This window comes from Saimiri boliviensis, chromosome 13, assembly GCF_048565385.1.
Source record: "Saimiri boliviensis isolate mSaiBol1 chromosome 13, mSaiBol1.pri, whole genome shotgun sequence".
NCBI lineage: Eukaryota > Metazoa > Chordata > Mammalia > Primates > Cebidae > Saimiri > Saimiri boliviensis.
The window spans coordinates 49948907-49963485 of NC_133461.1; the positions used below are offsets into that span (position 1 = coordinate 49948907).

Genomic DNA, 14579 nt, shown 5'->3' on the forward strand with positions numbered 1-14579 from the left:
TCTAGCCCCATGTGGAGCTGCCCTCCTGCCTATGAGTTTTTCCTGCTGTGGCCTGAATGTAACAGAACAGAGTCAAGCCATCCTTGCTGTGTTTTGTGTACTTGACTCATAGACTCCATAAGCACAATAAAATGAATCTTCCCTTCCCATAAAGTTTGAGGTGGTTGTTATATATTGATAATAACAGGAACATGCAGTAATGTCCAAATTTATTTTCTATTTCAAACTTCTATTTAAGGTTCAGACATATGCATCCAGTTGTCTACCTGACAGCTCCACTTGGAAGTTCACAGGCATCTCAAACTCCAGACAAATAAAAGGGGAAAAGAAAAAAAAAGACAAGAATTGATGAGTTAGAATTTTTTATTTATTTTATTTTATTTTTTTTTAATACAGAGTCTCTGTCACCCAGGCTGAAGTGCAATGACACAATCTCGGCTCACTGCAACCTCTGCCTCCTGGGTTTGAGCAATTCTCTGCTTCAGTCTCCCTCATAGCTGGGATTACAGGTGCCCACCACCATGGCTAATTGTTGTATTTTTATTAGAGACAGGGTTTCACCATCTTAGCCAGGCTGGTCTTGAACTCCTGACCTTGTGATCAACCTACCTTGGCCTCCCAAAGTGCTGGGATTACAGATGTGAGCCACCAAGCCCAGTCAGAAATCTTAAAACACATGCACATTGCACTCCAGCCTGGATAACAAGAGCGAAGCTCTGTCTCAAACAAACAAACAAACAAACAAACAAAAAAACAACAACAAAAAAAGAGATTGCATGGTGGTACATAAATTATTTGTTCACAGTTAGTTGTGTTCCATGAGAGCAAGCAGTGTATTTGATTATTTCTTGCCATTGTCTCGACACTTAGTGCATTGCCTAACACACTGCATTGCCTAACACATAGTAAGCATTCTGGTATATTTGGAGACTGAATGAACTGATGAATTTCTAGGGAAACTAAGACAGTCATGATGTAGTCCAAAGCATACTGGAAATTAGAAAATGACACTTGAGTTCCTTCTCCACTCTGTCTTAGCTATGGATCTTAATTCTGAGAATTTTATTTTACAGTAGAAGAATAATGTATGCTTGAGCCATTAGCAAACTTTAGAGCAAATGCAAAAGAAATATGCTGTTATCTTTAACAATTTCAAAGTGTTTGTGATATCTTAGCTTTATGGAACTGGGTGAAATTTGTAGATATTAATGACATTATGCAATGCAAAAGTTTACAGTATCCAGGCATTTTAGGACGAAGTAGTAAAAACACCATAGGCCCCTGTCTGAACCCAGGCTCTGCGGCTCGGTGACTTTGTGATCTTAGGACTTGAGGTCACACCTCTGAGCCTTGTGCGCCTCATTTAGAAAGATCACAATACTACTCATGGAAAAAGTGGAGGCTCAATAGAGGTAGAAAGCAGTGAAAGTTATTTTCCTCTTTACACTTTAATACAGTTTGTGTGTGTGTGTGTGTGTCGGTGTGAGAGAGAGAGAGAGAAAGAGTGAGAGAGAGAGAGAGAGAGAGAGAGGGTCTTACCCTATTGTACAAGCTGGAGTGTGGTGGCATTATCATAGTTCCCTGCAGCCTCAAACACCTGGGTTCAAGCAATGGTCCTGCCCTGGGCTTTCAGGTAGCTGGAACTACAGGCATCAGTCACCGTGCCCAAATTGTGGCTTTTAAATATGAAGATAGGAACAAATTGAAGATACAAGAGATATAGGGACCTGTTCCATTGGTGTTTCTACTGTCCCTTTATTTTCTACCCCAAGCAACAATTAATTACATGGGCTACACTGGATTTAGCCCTCTGCTTATATGTAATATTTCTCTTTTCTTTGTTTTTCTTTTTTCTTTTTTTCCTTCTATCTAAATATCCTGGTAAAGCTTGCCTTTCTATCACCACCATCTTTTTTGCTCACCACTAGTGTGTATTTACAATGGGGAAATTGTCTTGGTGCTTTTTAAAAAAGTCATTTTGGAACAGACATGATTGGCAGCATTGACAGTCTGTCACAAATCCTCCACCGCATTTGAGGTGGCTTTCATTGATGGGTTTGTCTCTGTTTTTCAGTAGCAACATCAGATGGTAGGTCTTTTTAGACAGAATCTCCTCACAGAAGCATTCCAAACATTGCAGTTCTACTGGCAGCAATTTGTGAATTTATCTTTGGGGAAGAGTATACACAGATCTCATATCTACCGACAACACATGCTAACTTAACTGTAAGGTGACTGATGGAAGTCTTACCAGATTCATGAGTCTTCAAGAATGTGAGCGTAATTCTTTAACATAATCACTCATTGAAATGCTCTCAGATTTGTTCACTGACATAGTCTGAATTCAGTGATACACTGAAATATGCTTGAGTGATTTTTGGGTTTAGTATATTCTTTATATATATTTTTTAATTCTCATTTCACTTTAATGAGTATCCAAGACCTCAGTGTAACAATTAACCCAGCAGGTTTCATTCACATTAATGGTCACAATACAACCCTTTAAACCTTTAAGAAATATGCTTCAGATTTGAAGTTTGGAGATTTTTTCTTCTAGTTTTATTCTGTCATTGAAGCCTTGAGTTTACTTGGTATTTCATCCAGTGATTTCTTCAGTTTCAGAAGGTTCCTTTTAAAAATATTTTTGCGGTGGGTAATTTGTTCCTGCAGACCTTTAATTGATTCCATCTTTTCCTTTGTTCTTTTCCAAATAACTCTTGCATGCTGCCCATTGGCTGTGTAATCACTATGTTCAATTCTCTATCCAAAATATCTTCGGTTTCTTTTGGATTGGGATTGGTTGCTGGAGAATTACTGGGTTCCTTTGGAGGTGTCACATTTCCCTGCTTTTTCATGTTTCCTGTGTCCTTCTGTTGAGATCTGCACATGTAAATCCCTTCTTCCAGGTTTGTGAAATTGCTCTGTAGGTGGGGATTCCGTCCCCCGCCCCCGGGAGCTGCAGGTGGTCCCAGCCGTCCATCCAATTTCTCCGCATAGGTTGTCCGTCTGCCTCTGCTGGGCTGCTCTGACTCCGTGACTTATCGGCAGAATCCCGGCGTTCTCTTAGCCCGTCTGTTGCAAGCGTGAAAATCTACTGGCTCCTTCGGTTCCCGTCAGATCTACCCGGCCCCCTTTTGAGCCTGTGGTCCTAGGTGGGAACAGGTCCCACGTGCGCAAGTTACTCAAGGGCGTTTCCTGGAGGCTCTGGCTCCTCTTTTTCTAAAAAAAAAAAAAAAAAAGAAAAGAAAAAAAAAGAAATCTTACAAGTATTTCTCTGCACATGTACCCCATCATTATCCCTGCCCCCATCCCCACCCCGTGCAGTGAAGCTGGAATACTTGATTCTTAAGATTCTTAAGGAACATTGGATAATCCCTAAAATCTTGCTACCAACACAGTTGGGGCTGCCCAAACTAAATTAGTGTCCTCGCTACTATTCTTTGCCCAAAGCAAAGAATAGGTGAGTCGAGCCAGATCTTCCAGGTTTATCTCTATGTCAGATTGGGTAAAAATTATCGCTTGGATTTGTCTGGGTTTACCTTTTTTTTTTTTTTTTTTTTTTTTACTTTGTTTTGCTATGGAATGAGCAAATTCACATGCATGTAGTTTGTCTGAAGTTACAGATCCGGGGGACCTACTTCTCAGGGCCTTACTGGTCTCTCAGGGAGGGGTGCTGGTACTTTCATGGTCTCAGGCCGCTGCTTGGAAGGAGGAGTCCACCTCATCCAAAAAGCCCAGACCCATTTAAAACAATTTTAGGGTGAAGAAGGAAGTGATTCTCTGAATCTTAATCATGGCACCTCACCTAGACTGAACGTCTGGGTTCCAGGGTCACGATTTCCTGCCTTGCCATCGCGAACTTCGGCAGTGGAGTTTTCTCCGTGTCATCTGCCCTATCTGAAGTTTCAGTGCAGCAGGCCTGGCCATGGCCATACACCCAGAAAAATAGAATTTTTGAGGAAAATGAGTGAGGTAAACGTACGAAGCAGAATAGGTTCCTGGGGTATTAATCCATGATCTGTGATAAAAGGACCATCGAGAAAGTCCCTCTTCATTTTCAGGGAGTGATGGAAATAAATATAAGGTAGATGAAAGGATGCAATTTCAGAGTACGTGTACTCCGATTGGAAGAAAGGGAGAAGGTAATACTGTTAATAGAGAGTCAGCTATTCTGCCCCTGCGCAGGCCATCTTCAGCAAAGCACCAGCTAATTCTCCCATTTAAATAGCTGCTTGGTTACAGCTGCATCTGAATGTTAATGACTTTCTTATTCACAAAGTCTTAGATGTTCACCAGGCAGTGGCATCTTGCTTTTCCTTTTCATAAGCTCCCTTTTGACTGCAAGTATGCACAACATTTATTAATTCATCTCCTCTATTCAGATGCATTTGAAGCCAGTGTCTTCTTTCCCCTTTCCTTTTAAATGAAAAGAAACTAAAATTGAAAAGAAATCTTTCATCTCACTTACCTTTCCCTTGAATATGAGAGCTTTTCTACCACTCATAACCTCTTGTGGAGTTGTTGAGTAGGTTTCCTTACAAAGTAAGGCAATGTATATTGCTTTTAGAGAATAAAGAATGATTTTTTAAAATACTATACATCATCAAGTAGATTTCCATTAGCACGGTGGTCAATTTTATTAAATGGTATGAATACCTCTATTATGTGCTAGAAACACTCATTCTCCTTTCAGAAATACATTGAAAATAATTCGATGTCAATTTCCATGGTGATAGAAGAGAAGAACAACACCAAGAACCATAATAAGTACATATATATATATATATATATATATATATATATATGAGTTATTGTGGAACACTGAGTTGGTCCCTTTGTGTCAAGAGTTCTCAGGTTTTTGTTGTTATTATCATTTCATTACCTGAGAAGAAAAAATGCTTCTTATAAAATGTAGGGCAATTATTGAATCATATCCTTTTTTATATCTTGCGGGCCAAACAATTTCTTTCATGAAATAATGCTTCAAAAGAAGAAGCCTAATTCGGGTTTTGTAAAGATTTTAATAATAGAACGCCTTCTGGATGGAAAGGGTTTTATATAAGGTGTCAGTTCCTAAGATTCTCTTTACTTTGCCAAATATCACTTAACCATGTTTTTCATTGTTTACAAAGCAGAGAAACTATTGAATAAGTACTATATTGATATGCCTTCCTGTCATTCTTTCTTCCACTATTTGTGCCTACTTGGTATCACATGTTAAACCTATATGAAAATGGATATATTCATTATTTTTATTGATGCAGTAAGTTGTGAGGAATGTAATTAACCTATTTTGCTCTCTCTGGGTTCCAGAGTCACACCAAAAAGTGTCAGATAGGGACCTCTCAGTCCAGGTAGAATCTATGTCATGTTTTAAAGAACTTCACAGAGTCAAGACTTTCAAAAAGAGACATACAATTAGCCGAACATGAATGACCGCACACTATTGGTTTACTCTCTACTTTACTTTACTAAATACAACAAACTCAAGTAATATACCTGCTCTGGTCAAGATACCTCCCAGTTATTCCACACAAAAAATTCATGAAGAACCTGAAGTCTGTAGCCAGATGTATCTAGCGCACTTGTCTCCATCCTAGTCCTGAGTACATTCTTTGCTTTCATGATCCTGTGACTGTGTCTTTTTTCTTGTCTACATCCCGTTACCCGTCTCTGTTAAAATGGTTTCTTGCTTCTATCAGAACTTCTACTGCTTTTTGCAGAAATTCATTAATCTTCCTTCCTGCGGTGATCTCTTTCTTACCTGTGTCTAAGGAAGCTCAGCTTTGCGTGCTACTTTCTCTGAACATCGCTGGACTCAGTTACTGAGAAAGCTCTAGAGATGGCTTTCTCTCTGCTTGCCAGCAGCTCTTTTGCACCTTTTCCATAGTTAGCAGAAGGGATTTCCTTGTCTAAAAATTTCTCCAAGTTGGGCATGATTCAGAAATGACTGTAAAATCAAAGAGGGATTATGTTCCTGTGGCCACCTCTGGCTTTGGGATTTACTGCCACTTAATTAACCCAGGTAATGGATCATTTGACTGCCTTTAGCAGCTGCCTCTCTTCCACATGGTTATATGGGGTGCTGATGGAGTTGGGCCTTTCTCTGATTTACACACACACTGAGATTCACAGAGAGAAGCGCACAGCTCACTGAAGACTCACAGGAAGTTACACTGTAGAAAGTCAAAAATTTGAAATGTATATTAGATATCCTTCTTCTGAAAAAGTCTTTTAGCTACCCTACCACTTGAGATTTTCCCCCAATCGTTCATAATTTATTTTCTATTCTTCCTCTTTTCTTCTTTTCTCTTACCTCTTTTCCCCAATTTTTCAAGATTTCCCCCCTCCAAATTCCTCTATTTGGCAGAAAAATTGGATTATTCCTTTCTGTCTGCTCTGAAATTCAGTTCTAGCCTTCTCCAAACCCACCACAGTGCTCAGGTCCACTAACAGTAACATACAAGCCTGGCGAAGAACTTGAAATTTCACTTAATAGGAATGTATCTATGATTTCATATCTATTTTTCTATTGTCCTGGTGATAGTTTCATTATAGTTGACATTGACCTGAATAAAATCTGCATCATCATATTCAATTTGTGACATTTCATTTTGAAAAGGACTTGGCTAAAGTAGAGTTAGAGGAAGAGAAAGTGGACGAAAATGGATTCTAAGCAACTATTATAATTGATTTATTAATCTGAAAGAACCCACTTAAGCAAATGGAAAAAATCAGTGTATTCATCATTTATTGGAAATACTCCTATAGAAAGTACTTAATATGTTACCCCTTCTTAAAGGGTTGAAAAATATGAACCACATTCATTAACTCCATAGTTATGTAAACTGTTTGGTGGTAATTTTGTTGCAATTAACTCAAATAAGGCTTTCATTCTAAAAAAAGTAACTGCAAATGGAAGGAAAATCTAATTTGAGAGGACAGTTTACCCAGTGTCCCTGCAAAGTGACATAAAATTCTTCATAGGATAACACAAACTCTGGTTTGACCTTGAAGAGAAAGGACGCAAAATGCTGCCTATATGTTTTTGTGTTCAGCTCTTTGAAACAAACAAAGTTTATCCCAAAAGTATGCCATGATGAGTACGTGACTGAGCTTTCCAGAGTGGAGCCAGTTACATAGTTTGGATTCCCTTGAGAAGGATATTTGGTGACATGATCATGGGTCCAATTTCCTGATTATCCCAAGAGAAATGCTGATCAGCATTTAATTTATTTTGGGAAAGGGAGGGTAATCCAGTGTGTGTCTCGGGCACTTGCCAATTCTTCTGTCTGAGGCCAAATTACTTCAGCCAGCTGTCTTGGCCTTGCAAAGCATTTTGAGCCCTGCGCTGACCATACTTCACCACTGATCATTACCTCTGGCAGAAACTGTGCAAAACAGACATGACCTCAGGGCAGAGTTACTTCTAATGACATTGGAGGGTGTAGAAGCACAAGTTTCCTTTACTCGGGGTCACTATTAGAACCTGGAGAACTCTGCTTGTAACAATAAACATGAGAGTTCCATTTTATTTACCCCTGTTATCATCTTTTTATTCGGTAAGATTGGGCTACAACATTGAAAGCAGACTTAGATAGTTTTGTAAAAACGGATTTTTTTTGGATATGTACCTCTTCTCCATTTACTCAAGACATCTATAACTCAGTAACAACCAAGACTCATTAGTAAATGTAATTTGAATATGGTTGGAGAACTGGAGTGAAGAATTTGATATTTGTTCAAAATAATTTTAAATCTCTCCACATCCAAAGACAATGAGATTTTGAAATAAGACTAGTTGTACCTTTACTAAAATTCCTATCCGAGATGCTTTGAAAACGTGCCCTGGAGACATTTGTTCGTTGAAAAAATACTTATCAAATATCTACCATGTATTAGACAATTTTCTAGATATGCGAAATACAAATCACAAATTAAACAGGTGCTAATCTTTACAGAGCTCATTGTTTCTGGGAGAGGCAGCCACAAAACAAGTTAAAAGATAGACAAAAAATGTTCAAGTCTAATAAGTGCTAGGAAGAGAACGAACAAGGAGCTTAGAGGGAAAAGAGCAGAAGTCACTTTAGGGATGTTTGTAAAGAGGGTATGTGGACCCTGAGACCAAGGCAGAAGGAGTAAAGGAGGCAAAAGCTACCTATGCAGAGAAAAAGAGTAAGTAAAAGACTCGAGATGGGATATACCAAAATCAATGAGAGGGACATTGGAAAAAGATGAGGTTGGAGAGACAGACAGGGTTGGAAGCATGCATGTATGAATTTACAGACCAAAGCCAGGTGTTCGGATTATATTTTAAGTAAAAGAGAGAGTCCAATAAAGAGGTCTTTTATTTTTAAAATATGATTCCATTTTTGTTTTAAAAATATCTTTTTAAAATTTTTCACTTGAACGTAGAAAAGTTTGGAGGAGATAGAAGGAAACAAGAAAAGAAGTAGAGAGACCAATTAGCAGACAGTTGTGGAAACCCAGGAAGAAAGTGACTTAAGACAGTGGCTGCAGGCAGGGAGAGCAGCAAAATATTTGAGATACATTTTGGAAGTTGAATGTCAAGAAATGGCTAATAGATTAGATATGGGTGGGGCAGTAAGGTATAAAGCTGACTGCAGTTTTCTGCTGCAAGAAAATGGAAAGAAGACAGGAAGACCTGTGTCTTATCTGGGGAATGGCGGTTTTATCCAGAACCAGTCTGTAGGCTACAATAATACATATTTATTTCACAGACATTGAGATAACATTTGGGTCTACATAGGAAAAAGAATCTGATCAAGAGTGCCTTTCTTGTGAAGACTGGAAAACAAAGTTTTGGGGACCATTTGTCTCATTTTAGGTGAAGACAAAAGCTCTCCTTGACCTAACTCTAGCTGGGCTTCCTTAGGCTTTCAAGGCCCTGACCTTCAGCTCTGTACTTGGCTAGGTTACTCCTATTTTAGCAAGAATCCTGCTAAGTTCGTTTAGCAAAACTTTCCCATCCTTGATATCTGATTAAATTCCTCATTCCCTGACCTCAATAGCTTACTCTCTGGCCAGCCTTCAGCAAGAATCCTAAGGGGTTGGTCCAGCAAGAATCCCCTTAACCTTGAGGTTTCCTCTTAGTAATTTTTAATCCTCTGATCTCCCAACCCCACTCCTTGGCTGTAAATCTCCATTTGGCCTTGCTGTATTTAAAGTTGAGCCCCATCTCTCTCCCTTATCTTAGAACTCCGTTGTAATAGCCCCCTTGCCCCTACCAAATAAAGTCTGCTTCACCCATCTTTAGCAATTATCATGATTTTTTTTTCTTTAAAAGTGAAGGAAAAAAAAGAAAGCAGTCTGTAAAGAATGAGAAAGTATAGCAAGAACTAAGAATGAAGTGAATGAATATTTTTAAATGGCAGGAGGAGAGCCATCAGCAGAGAGCAGTGATGATTAAATGCCTCGTAAGTGAGATTATTGGATGACGGAGCTTGGGGAGAAAGATTTCTAAATCTCTGCCAACATGCCCGCCCTCCTCTTCTCAGAAGAAAAGCCAGTCTCTCCCCCCACAGGGGCCTTTCCTTCCCCTGTTCTCCCAGTCATACAAGTTGTGCTCTTGTTAAAATAAAATTTCTCTTTTACATTCCACAAATCCCCAGCATGACAATTCTATAGAAACAGAAACACTGTAGAAACATTTACTTACCTAAGGAAGCACTGCATTTGTATCATTCAAGAAGCTGAAATGGCTGCATGCCTTAGGCAGAAATGACTATAGATATCCTATAGAGATAGCATGCTGAGATCATTATTGTCATCCAATGACACTTGGGTTTGCATTACACCTAAAGCTCTTGATTATTTTGAATGCATCCCTCAGTGTCCTATAGAGCTGATCAACCTGAAACTTTACACACACACACACACACACACACACACACACACACATCCCTATGAAGGGGCACATGTAAGATAAACTCACACACTCTGGGCATTTATTGAGTGTGACGTTTTTCATTTTGGATTTAATTCCTCAAGGATTCTAGTATAAATTTGAATGCAGATCTGGCTTAACTTACAGTGTGTATCTCTAAAAAAATGGTTAAAGCATGGACAACTCAAAATCCATGCAGATCATTTTAACATTACTTGCCTGCTGTATTCAATGTTTTTGAGTATACTGGCTAATATCAATTTCTTAAATAGTTGTACTGTACTTACATTTCTTATACTCTTAACAATCCAAAAGACATTCTTTAAAAACATGCTTCCGAAGTTTCCCCTTCCTCAATGTATTCTCTTTCTCTTTCTTTCTCCAGAATATTGGTGGCAACCTGCCTTGAGAGGTGAGAAGGAGTAGAGGACAGGATATCATTTCGGTACCCTTGATCTCTCTGGCTTTAGATTATTCATCCAAAAGTTATAACAAAGGTTAAGAATCGCTCCTTGGCCAAATGGTCTTTGGTACTGGAATTGCAGGTATCTCATGAACAGTTTGATCAAGCCATTTCATCAGGCAAACCCCTGACGTGGTATGAGGAGCTTCCTTCACATAATGCAGTCCCACAGCTATCAATCAATTCTCTGGGGTTTTGCACACTTCAATGGAAAAAATACCTAACCATAGCATTTATCATCAAGTCCAAAGTACTTATCAAGTGTGAGTATTCTTCTCTCACTGAATCAGGATAAGCCTGTAAAATAAATTGTTAGGGGAAAAAAGTATCCATTATCCTTTGGGTCTTGAACAAAAAGGAAAGGCTTTCTTGTAATAATCTGTAGCCGAATCAGGGCCATCAGGTAAATCAGAAAATAGGACTTTTGCAAAGGCTAGGGAGATCTCTGAAATAAATTTGTAAAAATTCAAGTTTTTCTAGGATTTGTTTTTCAGTTTCAGAACTCGAAATTCAGCTGGAGTTTTGAGCCAAGTCCAGAAATGATATTTAGAACTTTTCCAATCTCTGAAACCCTGAGGTCGTCCTATTTCATCCGTATTTTTCCTTTAGCAGTCAACAGTCCTAAAATACAAAACACAAGACAAAATGTGCACACTTTTCAAACAACCAAAAACTTCTCTCACAAAGAATATGAAACAGAAGTTTGGCGATTGTAAACATAATTACAAACAGATGCAGATAGGACTTGAGAAAATACAAACATACTTTTCATCTCCTGATAACAGTCACTCATCAGGTATTTTTGGTATCAAATGTTAGTTCTGTCTTGCCAAAGTCTTGCTTTCTCTCGCTTGACACTTTCTCTTTTTTTTGAGGCAGAGTTTTGCTCTGTTGCCCAGGCTGGAGTGCAGTGGCATGATCTCAGCTCTCTGCAACCTCTGCCTCCCAGGTTCAAACAGTTCTCCTGCTTCAGCCTCCCTGGTAGCTGAGACTACAGGCACGTCCTACCATGACTGGCTAATCTTTTTTCTACTTTTAGCAGAGACGAGGTTTCACTGTGTTAGCTAGGGTGGTCTCGATCTCCTGATCTTGTGATCTGCCTGCTTTGGCCTCCCAAAGTGCTGGGATTACAGGTGTGAGCCACTGCACCCAGCCACTTTCTCTTCTATATTTGATTTCCCCTCTCTATTTGTAACACTTCTAAACTTTAAGTTTTCTTCTGTATTTGGGCTTGATGGCTTGCTTTTAATATTATTTTATAAACTGAATAGCAATTTGGGCTTGATGGCTTTTAATGTCATGTCTTCTAATAAACTAAATAGCATTGTGTGTAGGTTTGTGTGGGTTTTACCTACTCACACCAAATGTGTGAGTAGGTAAAAACATCGATCTCTTTTAAGCAGCAATATTAATATGCCCACATATTGAAGGAATTTGTTGTTATATGAAATTAAACAGCGGTGACAATTTCTAGTTCTCACAAAACACCTACACAGGATTTCTTTTTGAATCCTAAATGCAAACATATAATAGCATCTTGTGCATGCTGTGTTTGAAAACTCTTCCACACTGGCTGAGTTGCAATTTATTTTTTCTGCAAGCTGAGTTGCCACCACTATTGTATGTATTAGAGAGACTGAGCAGAAAGTCTAACATTTTTCTCATTCTTATTGTTTACTTATAAGGATCTGCCAAAGAGAGATGCAGTTTGCATTCATGACTGCCAAAAAAATTAATTAATTTGATGCTTGGAGTAATAATTAGGTAAATGTACTTCAAGAATTCCATACATGGTCTATAAAATAAGACAAAGTAGCCTCTGCTGGCTTTGGATCTATAAGCTGTACTTAGTCACAAGACTTATTTCTAAAGAAAAATCATAAATAAATAATATTAAAGCTATGACCATCTGACACAGTTACGTGATATTTGAAAGTGTTTGAAACCACTTACCATAATCAGGGCTTTTCCAACTTTTCTAGCTTAGCAGCAGAGAAGAGTAAATATGAACCCTTGGGCAATTCAGGGGAGAGTCTGTTGCTCCAAGTATGAAATTTCTTTGAAGTATCATAAATATTCATGAGCATTTTGCATTCTATACATGTAATATACATGTTTATTTCAATACAAAATTAATATGTTCCCTACCTCCTTGAATAAAAAGATGCTGGAAGAGATAACCAACTTTATTCTGTGACTTCCAGTAGCTGCAGAGATTCTGCCAACATCGCCAGGGTGTATCCCAGGTGAAGAGGCTTGCAGTGATCTGTCCATCTTGTCACAACAACCCCTTGGACTATTCTAAGGAGGTAGCTCTTGTTATCCTTAGTTTACAAAAATAGGAGCTGGGGCTTAGAATTTTTAAGTAACTTGATAGAAGTAAGCTGCAGTTTCTCAATTCCAAGCCCCACTGCTCTTGTCATGGAATTGAGCTGCCTGCATAAATAAATCAACTTGTATCCTCAGTGCTCTCAATGGAGCCAAAAATAAAACCTCTTCTGTCAGCACCTCACTGCTGCTCCCACCCCCTTATCCCAGCCCAAGAATTTTAGAGAGTTACATAAGATTGATATTTTTCAACTGGACTGTTTTTGCTTCAAATAAGCTCTCAAAAATGTCATCAATATTTGGTAGTTTTCAGAGTGGGGAGCAGATATGGAAGGAAAAACACGTACGCATGGGTCTTTTTTCTCTTCAAGTTAATTCGCTTTCTAAATCACTCACTTGCTCACTCTCCATCTCACAGACAAGCATACATTCACCAAAGTGGTAGGCATCATGTTCTAAGCACTGTGCTATCAGATTTAGCTGCTCTCTGCAGACAAATTGCAATGTAATTGTTCTCTCTTCTTTATTCACTCATAGCTGTCTCATAGGCCAGTGAGTGGGATAGACAGACAACTAAATATGGAAGATGACACAGTGCAAACAGCTCTTTCATTGAGATATGCCCAGGATTTTATGAGAACACGGGAGGTATACCAAAATGAGAATGATCAGTCAGGGAGACTTCTGGGAGACATGGTAGTGAGCTGAAATTTGAAGGATGAGGAGGAGTTGGCTTGACTAATCAAAGCAGAGAGGGAGGAGATGTGAATGGGTCAGAAAGGTCATACTGGTTTCCTCATGTTGCTAATTCTAATCCCACATGGAATTAACCAGAGAAATAGGTTGAGATGGATTTGTAGGCCTGGTCTAGTTTCTATTGGGAAGAGCTCCCAAATCAAACTGTGATGTGTACCATTGGGGGGAAAAGGGGAGTGTCAAGCATTTGCTGTTTCAGCCTTATTCTCAAGGGTTTGTTGGAAGGGAACCGAAACAGATGATTCAGATTTAATTATTAGGACCTGGAAAGAAGTAAGACTGATAAAATGCAACACTGGCAACATATTGCGGAACAACAGGACGTTATACATTTGTTCCAGTCTTTTGTGTATTCCTACATTTTCTTATTTCATGGAAGAAAGATGTCATTGTATTTTTCCTGTGAGATTTTAAAAATGCCATTGTTCTTATTAGCACATTTTTATATCTATTTGCTACCATGATCACAATATCATCTTTCTTATTTATATGAAGTATTTCAAGAAACCTTTGATATGGGAAGACTATGATCTATTTGTTAATGTATTATACATAAGTATGGTTTGAATCTATTTTATCTAAACCTGTGCCATCTTTTCAACTGGGAGTTTGCATAAAAATGTATTTCTAGTGCCCTCAGAATACATGACATTTTATCAAAAGTGACCTGTGTGCTCCTGTATGTTTCTCCTGCAATGATGCCTCCTGGGTTTCCTGTAACAAAGAACCTGAAGCTTCTGAGAGCAGTTAATGTTCTTTCTTTTGAAGACTGTGAGTTTGTGAGATCACACACTAGGTAACTGAAACCTGAAACATCATAAAGGTATTTTCAAAACTCAGGCATTCTGTGAATGAGACATGAAATAAATTTCATGCGCATCAGCTCCCTGGAGTCTTGTCACAATAGATAAGGCCAAATAGAAGGATATGGCATTACTTCTTGTGGGCTACTGAGCAGCAGAGTTAATAACTGAACCATAATTTCACTCCAGGACATAGAAGCTGCTACATCCTGTCCTCTTTTGATCCCTTTATCCATAATAGCAAAAGTAAGAATACTTTTAAATCAGACAAAATGATGAATACATCCATCTGTGCTCTCCTATAATTTGGCTTAAACGCTTA

General features: G+C 38.6%; 1 long non-coding RNA gene across 1 annotated transcript; it reads right to left on the reverse strand.

Annotated features, from left to right (window-relative positions):
• Positions 1-358: 358 nt before the first annotated feature.
• LOC120361670 (uncharacterized) lies at positions 359-12379 on the reverse strand. The gene is made up of 3 exons (XR_005577823.2): positions 12324-12379; positions 10195-10991; positions 359-3219 (listed from the first exon to the last, which is right to left on the reverse strand). It is a non-coding gene; the product is annotated as an uncharacterized LOC120361670 (long non-coding RNA).
• Between the last annotated feature and the right edge of the window lie 2200 nt (positions 12380-14579).